General features: G+C 42.1%; 1 protein-coding gene across 50 annotated transcripts in view; it reads left to right on the top strand.

The window, feature by feature from the left end:
• Positions 1-14,733, top strand: part of SORBS2 (sorbin and SH3 domain containing 2) — a 190,351-nt gene that overhangs the window by 8,043 nt on the left and 167,575 nt on the right. For 3 of the 50 annotated variants that reach the window (XM_074588278.1, XM_074588288.1, XM_074588293.1), the window contains exon 1: positions 11,709-12,395. The exons of 46 other annotated variants lie outside the window; for them this stretch is intronic. The gene's annotated coding sequence lies outside the window, so the exon portion shown is untranslated. Of the gene's footprint in view, positions 1-11,708; positions 12,396-14,733 lie in introns of those variants that run through there. One more of the 50 variants, XM_074588299.1, reaches the window with a different exon arrangement.

Genomic DNA, 14,733 nt, shown 5'->3' on the forward strand with positions numbered 1-14,733 from the left:
TACCTGAAGGGGGCCTACAGGAAAGCTGGGGAGGGATTGATTGCACATGAGGAAGAAGTTCTTTACAGTGAGGGGGGTGAGACACTGGCCCAGGTTGCCCAAAGAGGTGGTGGAGGCCCCATCCCTGGAGACATTCAAGGCCAGGCTGGATGAGGCTCTGAGCAACCTGATCTAGTTGCGGATGTCCCTGCTGACTGCAGGGGGTTGGACCAGATGGCCTTTAGAGGTCCCTTCCAACCCAACACATTCTATGCTTCTATGATAATCTTTCTGCAGTACCTTAATAACTGCCTAGAAAACTGAAAAGAAAAAAAGAAAAACGCCGCCAAAAAACCCCACCCCCAGCCCCACTTTGTTTTGCAACAATTACAATGTATATGTCCAAAATCACATAAAGAGAAATTCCATTAAATTTCTTATGCTGTTTCTTTTAAGGATTTTGTTAGAGAAAGCTAACCTGTTAAGTAGGGGTATATGGGCATAGAGAACTCCCAGAGTTCTGAGGTTAAAATTGAAGCCATTGCTATTTGGATTTGAGTTGCCTCGTCCTTGTAAATTCCACTTTCTGGAAAGCCAGGAAGTGGATCTCGGGGTGGAATTTTCATTTCACTTAACGCACAGCAAAATTCTCAAGAGACATACTAAATAACAAACAATTTTTTTATTATTTTTTTTTTTTTTTTTTTTTTTTTTTGGAACACTGAGTATCCTGGTAACAAATCAGTGCTCATACAAGATGTATCAGATCTCAGTTTAGGTTTTCCAGCTACAATAATGGTTATAATATGGTACGACAGACAAAAGAGGTGTTTCCTGACACTCTGGCAAGAAAATTCCTACATTTTTTGAGGTACTTTAGTTTTTAAAACTATGCATTTCGTTCTCCGGTTTCCAGATATTTTGACGCAGCTCTCTGTCTTATACGTTCTGTGTGCAGGTTTTGTTCAAACTGAGGTTTATTGTATCAAAAAATTTAAAATACGTGTCCTCTAGAAACTGAAGACTTTCCGAGGGAGCTCAAAACTGAGCTGGAATTTTCTGATGTAGGTGCTCTTTTTTTTTTGCCCTTCAATTGCAGAGGCGATCATACTACCAAGTCACCTATTAGGTTCTTAAACAGTCGTCTTTATTGAAGGGTTTTTTTCAGTGTGGCAGAGATCTCGTGTTATGCTATCTAATGTCTTACAATTTACCTATTTTAAAAAGACATCTGCTGCGCTGTGTTGTTGAACGCTGCCAAGTTTGATTCCTCGCCAAGGCCTGTTTGTCCTTTAGTCACTGACGGTTTCGTGACTGTGCTCCAGAGATGTGACAGATAATCAGCTGCCTCACGCAGTTGGTAAAAGGTAACCCTGACCTTTCCTACAAATAATTAGTGTCAATTATACTCCCCACCTACATCCTTTTCTCCACTGTGGGGGGGGAAAAAAAAAAAAAAAAAAAAAAAAAAACCAAACATCATCATGCTTTTCCTTATTTTATTCTGGTGACAGAAGTAAAATTAGCAGCCCAGTGCCAGAATTTTCTACATAATTCCAGAGTACTGAATTATATCAGCTGGGAAACTGTTGGAGATCATTTTTTTTATTATTATTTTTTTTTTAGGTATTCTACCTCTTGCATGAATGTTAGGATGCTGATTTCCAGAAGGAAAAGGTACTTGAAAGGAATTCCAGATGAGGACTTTCCCTGTTGATTATTGGCACAACACTTGAAAATTACTATTACGCCAAACCAAGTATTTGAAAAAAGTGCGCTGGACTTATTTTACTTTATAGACACGAACTGTGTAGCTCTGAAGATCCTAAGAGTGTTGTTATCACCTTTCTGAAACTTAGCTTCAGACTGATCTTTCCATGATGTTTCATTTTCATGATAAGCAAGAAAGTCTTTGTGATCCTATTCTTGAAAAACTCAGCTGCAAAGGGTAGAAGTCTGGCACTTGTGATTCTAAATTCCTTTGGCCGTGTCCCTTGCCACGTGTGAGGATGAAACTGGATGCATACAGCTGTACTAAGTGGCTAAATAACCTGAAATTGGATTTTGTCTCCCACGTAACTCTTACGCGGTTGAAAATTCTAAAGTTGTACTGGGCGTGAGACGTAGCCTGATGCAGTATAGAGATCGACGGTTCATAATGCTTTTCTGCCTTTGACGCAAAAGCCATTTATTGAGTCTGGGCAGCAGGTAAATCACAAGCTGATGTTGTTGATTCATTTCTCAGAAATGATGATAAATGGGAGAATTGTATACAGGGGTTTAGTTTTTGTGGGGTGAGGTTCCACTGGATATCAAATCAGTTTGTCTTGTATGCCTGTCACTTACTATTTACTGTGAAAGAGACCGATTAAGGCCTTTATCCGGCACAAGTATAGTTCTGTCTTCTCTGTACCAAGCATTTTTCCAATGCTAAATATTATTTCTAGAGCTGATATTGTCTTCCTTTATCTCCCTAAGCTCAATTCACTCCTTTGCCTGTATTTTTTTATGGAAAGGCCAATTACGTCAACTCTCTCAGCGGCATGGACAGGGAAGTTATAAAAAGGTGAGCATTGCAAACCAATTGGATCATCTGATTCAGCTTAGAGCAATGCGTGCTGCTGCTTATCTACTGTATCCTGTCTTTCCTTGGGTCACGTAGGTCAGCTATTCTGACCAAGGAGGGAGATAACACTGCAAACCGCCTGTGACAGTGAGTGGTGAGTGCACGAGGCACAACTGGATTGTACTGTACTGCTCATCTTGGGTTTAGGCTGCTACAGAGTTGGGAGACAGGCTGTCAAGTAGCAGGGGCGTTCTACTGTGCTTTTTTTACTCTTTCACGCTTATTTTCTTAGTAGGGTAATTTCACTGGATCTTGACTCCTTAACTAGTGATACTTCTTGTGATAAACTGTGTAAGTTCATCAGTTGGTAGGCAATATCCGCTTTTAATCTGTACGTGGTGCTGTCCTTTAAAATCCCCACCCTGGTTTTTTCCCTGCTTTGAAGTATATTAGTTGCTATGGAAACAACATCAGTGTTATGAGCTTCTAAATCTTGAATACATTTGAGTCCTCTTGTTTTCTTTCCTCTTGTGTGTGAATACAGTTGTTCTTCTCCTCCCACACTACATCTGCAGCTTGTTTCAGAAAGTGATGCTGCACAAACTCTTCAACTCTTACCTCCTTAAAGCTGAATGCTAGGAGACTGTAGTATCTGAATGTTCTCATATCGGAGATTCTGGTACTGCCTTTCATGTTTCCACTGATCTGAATCCGATCCTATTAGGAGAAATCAAATATCTAAGGTTTTGTGCCAGAGAGGAATGAATACCAATATTAATTGAAAAGCAAAAACTTGGGCAATTGTTTTTTTGTGGTACCACAGAATGGTTGAGGTTGGCAGAGAGCTCTGGAGATTGTCTGGTCCAACCCTCTGGCTCAAGCAGGGCCAGATAGAGCCAATTGTCCACGATGATGTCCAGCAGGATGTCCAGAAGGCTTTTGAATATCTCCTATAACAGAGATGCCAATGTCTCTCGTGTACAGGGAAGCCCAGAACTGGACACAATCCTGCAGCACTGCAGGTGTGGCCTCACCAGTGCTGCAGAGAGGGGAAGGACCACATTCCTCTTCAGATATTTCAGCTTTCCTCTCTTTAGTGCCAAGTCCAGGTTCAGTTTCTATGATAATCTCCTTAAATGTACATTGGGTACTTGATGGAAAACTGGTAGCAGACTTCTTAAAATAATCCTGTTTCATAATTTTATGCCTACTGCTTTAACACTGTTCAGGACGAAAAATTAAGACAGAGTTGAAAATCACTTAAGGAAAAAGGGAAGTGAATGTTAGGTTTAAAAAGACCGTTCATGATTCAAGCTAGATAGAAGTCTTGTCACAAAAAGTTGATTCACTTCCTAGGACAAAGGATGTATTTGGGCAGGGGGGTTGGAACTAGATGATCTTTAAGGTCCCTTCCAACCCTAACAATTCTATGATTCTATGATTTGGCAGGTGATCTGCTAAATTTCCTAATATGTTACGCTACGCTCTAAAGAAAACAAATAAGCTACAAAAAAGTACAAACTGTTAACCTCTAAGGGGAGGTAGGTGCTGCTGCTGTTTGTTTAAGCAGTTCTGGAATGCTCTGGCATTGTTTCACTTCCTAGCACAAAAGAAGAAATGACCTCTTCATGAAAAGAATGCTGTGGATAAGCTGGTTGGTACCTTATCAACTTTGCTATTGCAGTTATGCCAGCCAGACATGTTCGTGTGACTTAGACATACTCTGCTCTGGTATTTATACTTTGTCAGAGGTGTTCTGAGATTGATTTGTGACCTCATCTGGCATAGAGAGGTGCTGCCAAGTTCTCAGAATTGATAAAATGTAAACCCACTTTACATGGAGTTTATTTAAAACTTCCTGACTTCAAAGAACATTGGAAAATATGATGGTTCACTAGCTTTATCATACCTGTTTGCTACCGATGCTCTTAGTCAGCTACTCTTCCCAAATCTTGATGCTTTTAATAAATGATGGTCTGAAGTATCATACCTGATGGGACTTCTTTCAGATGCTTTTTCAGATTTCATTTTCTTTTCAGATGCTTAGGTACTGAACAGCTATTTTTTCCAGGAGAACCGCGCAGGAGAGCAAAATCCTGCACGCAAAGCCGTAAGGAAGGGCAAACTTTTAAATGTCCTCTGGTTAGCTCTGAGGAGTGTCAGAGGCAGATAGGACTAGCCCAACAAGCTTTCTATCTCTTCATAAGCCAATCTAATCAGGCAAGAACAACTTTTGAGTTGAGCGCCACAAGTATGGTTGTGTGTCTAGGGAAGTGTTCTCTATTTTTAGCCAGCTGGTTATCATCTGGCTCTCAGCATCCTGCAATGTTGAAAGTATGGGGTGGGGGAGCTGGGAAGAGATCCGCTGGGGCTGGTTTTGTTACTTGATTTCTTCTTTGGTTATGATCGAACACATGCCAGATTGAACAAAATTAGATTGGTCAAAAAGGCATATTAAGAAACAGACTTGTAATTTGTGGGGTGGCAGTGCACAGGGTAGAAAAATACAAAACCATGCAGGTGGCTGAAAGAGATTGAGGCCACAGGGGAAAAGGAATATAGATATGGACAAATGGATCTTTAAAAAAAAATAAAAATGCACCCCCCAATTATCAGCAATGACTCAGCTATCTCTATATATTTCAAGTTGCGTGGGAATAGAGCGGTTTGAATTGATTCTTGTTGGGCCTTTATTCCAAGCAGGCCTGAAGTAGGATTGATGAGAAGCTCCAGGTGTCTTGTAAAAGCCTTTTGCAAAGCATTTGTGACAAGAATTGTGGGCAACACTTGAAAATCTGTGGTCCTGCTCCACTCTCCTACTAGCAAACTCTTTCTTACCAATTTTTTTTCCATTTCTTACAATTGATATTCTATAAATGTAGTGATTAGAAGTTGAGAATTGTTTCTCAAATAGGAGAAAAGAAATGCATGTCCCATTTACGACAGTATGAAAGAGTAGCCTATAAATGTTGTGGTAATAAGGTGCATGCAAAGACATTATTATATGGCGTAGGCTTTAGAAATGAAGGGACAGCAGTAGATGGCCAAATGGGGATACATGCCATGGTTTAACCCCAGCCAGCTGCTAGGGCCATGCAACTGCTCGCTCATGGACCCCGGTTGGGATGGAGGAGAGAATTAGGAAAGCAGAAGTGAGGAAAAACTGGTAGGTTGAGATAAAGACAGTCTAATAGGTAGAGCAAAAGCCACGCACACAAGCAAAGCAGAAGAAGGAATTCATTCCCTGCTTCCCACGGGCAGGCAGGTGCTCAGCCATCTCCAGGAAAGCCGGGCTCCATCATGTGTAACAGTGACTGGGAAGACAAATGCTGTCACTCCAAACGTCCCACCCTTCCTCCTTCTTCCCGCAGCTTCATACACTGAGCATGACGTCCCATGGCATGGAATATCCCTGTGGTCAGTTGGGGTCAGCTGTCCCGGCTGTGTCCCCTCCCGACTTCTTGTGCCCCCCAGCCTGCTCCTGGTGGGGTGGGGTGAGGAGCCAGAAAAGGCCTTGAGAGCTCAGCAACCACCCAAACCCCCAGTGCCCTGTCACACTATTCCCATCCCAAACCCGACACACAGCACCGCAGCAGCTGCTAGCAAGAAAGTGAACTCCATCCCAGCTGAAACCATGACAATGGGCCTGAGCTTTTCTGGCAGCTGCTCTCAAGGAGTTGCAAATCCGAAGCGGTGGTTTAAGGAAGAGAAAGGTCTGCTGCCGAGAAGCTGCAGTTCAGCAGAACTCTGGCAAATAGCCCAGGGTTATGGCTTTAGCTTACAGGTAAGGAGAAGGCAATGGAGGATAAAAATAAAGGAGGTGAAAGTTTTGGATTTACATATTATAGACGGAGGGAAGAGGAGGCTTGGAGACAGCTGAGTGACAGCTCACCTTCCGAAATATCTAACCGTGATGTCTGAGAAATATTCACATTCTCTCAGCCTAGAGGAGTTGACTCTTGGTGTCTAAGCAGGGGGAAGAATTTTTTATCCTGGGTATTTGTCTATTTGCTGCTTCTATAAAATGTAATATGTGAAGAGCCACTTACTGAGAAGTTAATAAGATTTTCACTTTCTAATTTTAATTGCCCTACTCTTGCAAAAAAGATGGGAAAACATTTCCTTTTCATTATGTAGCTATCAGTCTCATATTTTTACTTTTTACATGTGCAGAATATACAATAAGACTTCTAATGTATGCTGCCAAGTGTGTTTTTTCTAACAAATTGTGAAGCAGAAAATTTCTTGTAAAATTCCTAATTTCTTGCTGTAAATCCTTAAAATTCTGGCACTGTTAGCATGAATTCAGGCCTCTGTGCATTTTGACAGAGAATTGCTGCTCAGACTGACATTTGATATTCACAGGCTTGTAGGGATCCGCAGTTCAGAATGGAAGCAAAACTTGAATTTTGCGGGGTGCTGGAAACTAGGTGGCCTGGGATGTTCTTCAGAACTTAAATCAACTTAATCTGAATTCTTGCTTACTTCTATGAATTAATGTAGCTATTTAATGGAGCTGTCAGTACACAGCACAATCAGGACTGGAAAACTTTCAAGTACAAATTGACCAGATAAACTATTAATTGTCTTGGCAATATTCTTGTCATACTCTGAAAGCTTAGTGCATTTCAGTAGCTGTTTCTCGTTTTTTGTTACGCTTTAGGTTACAGTTGATGTCTTGGTGTTATTTCAAGAATCGGGAGGATAACCTTTAAGACACTTTCACCTGTGTGTTAGTTTTCTTTTGAAGGTTTGCTGTTTTCTGTTAAAACTGGATATTTAAGCACTCATTTCTGGGACGTCCTCGTATATTATGTCTTCATGAGCTCAAGTTTACCTTTTTCTCTCAAATACTGTCCTAAAGACCTGAAAAGAGAACACTCATCCATGCTATAGTTCACATGATTTAACGCCTGCTCAATATATCATAAAATTTGAAACGTTTTCTTGGGATAATTGACAACAAAATAGATAAGTGTTGTAATACATGATATGTTAATGAACCCAATTGGTAACCAAGCAAATAGAAAAGGAAGATAATGAGTCTCTCTCTCTTTCAGGCTCTCTTTTATCTTTAATTTTAGCTGCATTTTAAGTAATTTAAAACTTAATGTACAAACAGCTAAAAAGTAGCTTAATATAATTTTAGTAAGATTTCGTATTTGAGATTAGGCAGTGATACCTTCACTATTGCCTTTTTACTAAATTATATCAAAGTAAAACACTAAATATGGGATGGGAATAGTGTGGAAATTGCTCCAGGAATGCAGTAGCATCTTTAACACTGCTGTAAAACATGAGGGATCTACTCTTATTAGGTTAACATACTTTCATCTCTAATTACAAAAGGGCTTCAGGGTTTCCTTTTAAAATTTTTAAATATTTGCTTTTAAGAAAATCAGAGTTACTTTTCTCATCTTTTCTATAGCATTTTATGGCTGTTCTACTAGTGATGAGCAACACTCCCAAAGGGAAACTGTGAAAAAGGTAACTGTGAAATATATACTGCCTGTGATAAAACTTCCCCAAACGCTCCTTAGAAAATGTTTCTAAAATTATTTCATGATTGTTTTATTTAAGTCTATGCCACACCTTAAATACTTAAATCAACTCATTGCTCTATACAATCTACACAGAATTCTCCGTCAGCATCTTCACCAAGGATCTGACTGAATCCACAGTACAGAAAATTGATCAGAGTTATTGGTGAGAACCTGAAAATACAAAGCCAATAGCTGGAGTTGTTCTCAGTGTTCAATACCTGGAGGAGCTATAAATAAGTTTGACCCTGCATAAAATTAACTCCTGTTTGAGTTCCAGTTCACTCTTCTGCAGGTTGTGTCTCAGGCAGTTAGAGACAGCGATGTGTCGGTAATCGGACATCAGGGTTTTTTTCCAGGCTTCTTGTCACCTGGAATGTTGGAAAAATGGTGTTAACTAGTCTATACTTCAGCATCCCCACCTACAAATATTCATTCTGTTGACCTGCTCTTTGCATCTAAGCAAGTTGACCAACCAATATGAAAAAAGAATTAGGGTCTTTTTAAATTGGAGACCTTACAGTGTTGTTTTTTTTTTTTGATAGATGATGCTTTATTTATGATTAAAGCAGTCCAATTTGCCTTCATAATAGAGCCTTTTTCATTTAAATATACCATCAAGTGATTACAGAAATTGGACGAGGATCAGAAAGATCTGTAATTATTAATGATATTCAGGATGGCTGAGCAGTAGGTGTTTTCCTATTTGGATAGTCAAATATATCTAGGGAACAATTACAACGCAATGTAGGAAATAAAATGCGGATTTAAATATAGTGATTGCTTCTTAACTAGGATCTGGTCTTTTGACATTTCCTGTCCATGGATGCCAATATCTTTTAATATTTGTTATAGTTCCTGGTTTTGAGACAGTTTTAGAATGTAATCTCATTTTTCATAAAACAATGAATTTTAATGAAATATATGCAAATAACAGTTCTTGAGTTGATTGAAGAAGTCGTAAGAATGAAATGTTGCTTTAATGGAGGCATACATTTTATATTCTGCGGAGCTGGTTTGAGACAGCTGGAAGCTAGTTTGTGAAGGAAAAACTGCAGGAAGGGCTAAATTACAACGGTGAATGAGATGTTGATACAGTATCTATCTATAGATAAGGCTGAGAATAATGCTTGCTATTTCTGTCTTAAAACTGAAGATTGTTAGCAATGTTCTGGTGAAGGATCAGTGAGCACTACTCTTCTTTCAGCTCTGATGGTTCTTGATGTGAGCAACTGTCCTCCAGGTACTGCAGTGGGATCAGGAAGCTCATTTGAATTAATGTGAGAGTAGGATTTGAGCTGAGATGCCGAATGATGTGTTCTGTTTTCAGCTCTGTTCTAACACAGCAGGCAAGTGGTTATCTTTAAGAACTTAAATACTCGCTATAGGGTCAGTATGACTCCATTACCTGCACTTAAATTTTTATTTAAGGGGAGTAGGCCAGCAGCCACCATCTCAGCTGCCTGATTCTGGACCTTTCCTAGACGTAGACATGCAGACATACCAGTAACTGAGCCTTGGGGGCCTCTCGGAGCTTATTCAGTCTCTGGCAGCTGCACTGTGTGTCCAGTTCCCATCCTTGATGTCGTGATTTCAGTGGGTTTTGCCAGGAGAAATTTTATGGCTGTCCAGAGCACGCGGCAGAAACTGTTTCTAGGACTTCTGAGGAGCTTTTAGAGAATCTCAGACAGGTTAAGTTCTCACACTTCATGCTTTAATTGCTGAATTAGAACCATAATGTGCACTTGGATTAAGCCTCTTCTAACTTCCCCCTAATCGCTTATGTCACTGAAGAGAAGGAAAGGTTGCACGTACACGTATATCATCAAGTCCTATGTGCATATCACAGGCAAAAGCTCCATCACTCTTAACTGGACGGAAGTGTGCCTGCATAGTTCTAGATTCCTGAAGATTGAATTATAAAGTTGTATACCTTCAACTGGGTTTTTTATAAAATAAAAAAAAAATTAAGTACAAGAACATTTTAATGAATATACTGTGCTTCCACGGTGTGTTAAGATACCTGATCAGATACCTGTACGGATACATAGATATGGACAAATATCTTGAAACCTTTCCAAGCTCTAACCCATTGTTTAAAAACTCATGACCTCTACTTTTTCAAAAGCCTGCCAGTAGAGAGCATTATGACAGTACCCATAGTAGGTTAGTGCGATAAAGCGATAGAAAACCCACTTCTGTCTTTACTTACTGAAGACAATTTTTCTGGTAGAGTCAGTGACTGTATCGATGCATTAAGAAGCAAGGGATTTGTGTCTGTCTATCTCCTGTTGCTTATTAACGAAAAAGTTAGTGAACTAATCATGGTGAAATGGTATTCTTGTAATGCAGACAGGTTTTGTTTTAATACTTACTTTGTGCGTAAATAATTACTTCAGTAGTTTAATGTTTTCCAGCCAAAAGCTTCAGAAACAGGCTGCCAAATCAGCAGATATCCCGTTTTGGTCAAAAAAAACCCTGTACTTTTGGACAGTAATCATGGCACAGAAAGTATATGTTTGAGTCATGGGAGCTGGGGGTACTTTTGCCTGATGGCTCACAGGCTCTGAGCCCCAACTGCAGTTTGGGAGATGTGGCCATCCATCCACCTTTTGAAAGAAGGCTAAGAGCAGAAGTAACAAGACTAAATTAGTGTTACTGGTGAAACACCTGCTCAAATGTACCGGAATGTTTTCAGCTCTGACACATCAGCAATCTAAACAGAATTTACCTTCTTGTTTCATGGTGAGCCCCACCCAGGCCACTTTTCTTTTGTAATACCGACTTTTCAGGGAAACCAGCGCTTACCCGGGAGGAGGAGGGTGAAGATGCTGAGGGAAGAAAGGTGTAAAATCCATGGCAATGGACCTTAGTTCTCAGCCTGGGACTCCACTGAGGCATCACTGCCCTTGGGCTCCACGAGCAGAAATTCCACTTGGAGTGTGGTGGAACAGCAGAACTTTGTCTGCAAGCTGTGCTCAGAGGTGAAAAACCTGCTGCAGCCCTAGAAAAGTGTGACACTGAACAAGGAAATGCCATGATTTGTTACAGGTGCTAAGACAATCCCTGCTAATGACGAGGAAGGGACAGAAAAATCTTCCTCAAACCAATACTCAGAATTTTTTGTGTATGAAATGCAGCATGCTCAGCTAGATGTATTTAATGTTTCTAAATGATTTTCAAAGAACTTTAAGTTGTGGAGCACTGCATGTGCTTTCTAGCTTTTGTTCCTGACTCTTTAGGTGACTGAGGTATGAGATAATGACAGCTCCTGAAGCGGGGAAATTTTTATAGGCAGTTTTAAATTGTTCACAAATGTCTCCTTTTCTTCCTACTCGTAATTGAAATGAAGAATTGTGTTATTCTAAGCAGGATAAAATTGGTTTACAGGGTGATTGCAATGTACAATCTTTGGAACTCATCTAATGAACAGCAGCCTTGAGGCCCCCATTGAGATCAAGAAATGTGATTATAAAGACTGGGGGTGACTGTGATAATGTCAGGGGTTAGGTTTTTGTAAACGAGTGGGGGTTTGGACTTTATTGTTGCAAAACTAGCAGACTATTGTAGAAAGATGATTCTCTTTTCTTTTTCTTTTTTTTTTCTTTTCTTCCTACCCTGAGTGTTTATACCGTGCCCCGTCGAAGAGTGTTTATGCTTAAATTTAGCCCATCTTCCTCTGGCAACTTGCACCCTCTTGGCCTGCCTTGCTGGCAGCTGATGCCGCTCACTGCTGCAGCCTTTTACCTGAGGAAAACTGAGGAAAAAATGGGAGAAATCAGCTCAAACCCCAAAATGCCACAAGCAGGCTGAGGGAGCGGATGGTTGTTGGGAAGGGGCGAGTGAGCAGCAGAGCCTGGTGGCCCCTCAGCGGAGCCCGTCGGTCGCCCCACGGAGCCCCGTGGTGGCCCTGTGGAGCCCCTGTGGAGCCTGGCAGCCCCTCAGCAGAGCCTGGCGGTTGCCCCATGGAGCCCGGCAGCCTCTCGGTGTCCCCGCGGAGCCCGGTGTTCGCCCCGCGGAGCCCAGCGGTCCCTCGGCGGGGCGCGGAACCCGGCGGTAGCCCTGCGGAGCCCGCCGGTGTCCCCGCTGGGCGCGGAGCCGCCCCTGGCGGCGTCGGCGTTGCCGTCGGGCCGTTGGCTGTTGCCATGGCTCCGGCAAGCCGGGGGAGCCCAATGAGGCGTCTGCGGCAGCGCCGGCAGCCAGCACCAGCCATTTTGCTGAGGGGACAACAATGTGACACATCGCGCCGGGCTCCGCCGGGGAATAAACACGAGAGCTCGTCGGCGGGAAGGGGAGGAAGGGGCACGCCGGTGAGTACCTGCGGCTGCTCGGCGCGCCCGCCAAGCTGCCATTTTGACAAGGGCGGCGGGCGGGCGGGCGGAGGAGGAGCGCGGCTCGGCGGAGCTGCGCGGCCGCTGTCAGGCAGCGGAGCGGGGTTTTGTGTGGTAAAGGCGAGGTTTCTCCGCAGTGTCGCTGCTCGGAGGGAGAGCCGGTGAGCGGGAGAAGGCGGCTGCCCGCCCTCCCTCCCCTCCCTCCGCGGCGCTGCCCGGGCAGGTGCGGGGCCGGGCGGGCGGGATCCCCGGCGCTGACGGCCGGGCCGGGCCGCGGGCTGAGGGACGCCGCTGTCCCGAAGGGGGAACCCTCGGTTTCTGTGAGAGAGGTACGGCTTTGCACCCGCTGCTTCGGTTTCCCGAAAGAAAACTGAGGAAAACCATGGGAGAGAATCCGCTTCGTGCTGGTCGCTCAGCGGGCAGGTATCTCCGCATTAGAAGGTTGGCTTGGCTGGAGCGGGTGCTGCATTAATTTATCTGATTGCATTGTTACATATTGCAACGTGGTGTTCCATATGGCTGCAGATTCAGAAAGGTGTTTCCAGTAGTTAGTAACATTTCATGCTTTTGTTTTCTGGTAAAAAGAAAGAATTTATTTATCTATTTATTTATTTATGTATGTTTATTTTTCGTAGTGCCTTTTGCCGTCAGGGTAGCACTGAGGTAATAACAACTTGCCAGCCCTGAATCGTCGCGAGGGGAATTGATGCATTGTGCTCAGCCTCAACGTAACTAGATTTAAATTGTCCAACTGCCGCTCTGCGCTATGTAGGTCATAATAAAAAGCAGCTTTTTTTCCCCCCAGCTTTCGACGGACTGCATGCCCCAGTGCCAGGGTTGATGAGGTTGTGGTCCTTGTGCTGTTAAGAGTAGTGGTACTGCAGCCAGCTCACGCCTCCTTTTTTTTTTTCCTTTTTTTTTTTTTTTTTTTTTTTAAGATATCACACATACCGTGCTAGACAGAGCACAACACGCCCATTGTGTCCCTGCCTTTGGCCTTCAATAAAAGGAAGGAAACCAGCACTCCACATGGAGCACAAGCACATTAATAGCACAAGGCAGTTAAACTTTCTATGGAACAATCTCAGCCATTCTGAGGTGGGCTGGAGAAGGGAGAGAAAATAAAAGCATGAAGGCAAAGAAATAATTGAAATGGGAGCGGTCTGATTGGGTCCGTGTATTGATGCTGTAGATTTTTTTTCAGTGCAAAATGGATTGGTCTGAATAGTTGCTAGTCACAACACATCTGCTTTAGAGATGAAAACGGTAGTTAGACCTAGGTCAATAAAACCGCAGTCACTCAGTACAGATAAATCTTGTATTAAAAGTAGCATTTTGTGAACTGCCAACTGTATTGTCAGAGTAATACAATTCCTGAATTAGCTAATACTGAAATGCATTAAATTATTCTGACAGCTGAACCAAACATTCTGATTCACCTTGCATCTATAGAAAATGAAATTATATTTTGGTCTTAACTCTTATTTAATAATTATATGGATTTAAATCACACTGAGATGAGCCATTTGTTTGGGCAGTTGAGTGGGCATCAAATCAAGAATTTGAGGTCTGGTATCTTTATAGTTAAATTAGTAACCAGTGCTCTGTAATTGGGAGCCAAATTCCAATGTGTTATTTCTGTATATATATCTTGCAAAGGTATTTGGACAAGCATGTTCAGCAGCTATCCCCCAAATGAGACATTGCATTTGGAAACAGCAATATATAAATGGATTGCCACTATGCATTTTCTCCATTAGAAAAGCTCCATCTCACTTGAATCATTCCAGGATTTTGTTATTTGGTGAATGCACACCCCAACTTCTTTTTCTATACCTCTGTGTAGGGGTCACACAGTAAGTTGTTTAGAGAACTCCTTTCGTCTGTGTTCTATAAAGTGGAATGTGCATTTACAGTGTGGTACTACATGAATATTTATGATCGAGTCTGTAATTATGATGAAAATTATAAACAAGCACAGCTGATTTCCTTTAAGGTGTTTGTAAGCCTTTAACAAAGAGATAGAGAGCTTTTGTTATACCACTAAGAAATACCTATATAGCAGTATGCAAAACACGCAGGATTTTGCAGTTCAAGGTGGATATAATCTCACTATGAAGAATTTATGGTGTAAGAAAACAAGTGAAGACTGGCTATGACTAATCACTAAGCAGTGTGCACCCGTTAGGTGCTGACAGATGCATCTTATTCGTCTCTGTTATTTAAAGCAGTATTCTGTGCTCTTCCCATTTTGCTTTTCTCCCTTTGTCTTTTTTCTCATATCAATTCCCAGCTTCCCTCTGTTTCCTTACTGTCT

This window comes from Larus michahellis, chromosome 5, assembly GCF_964199755.1.
Source record: "Larus michahellis chromosome 5, bLarMic1.1, whole genome shotgun sequence".
NCBI classification, from domain to species: domain Eukaryota; kingdom Metazoa; phylum Chordata; class Aves; order Charadriiformes; family Laridae; genus Larus; species Larus michahellis.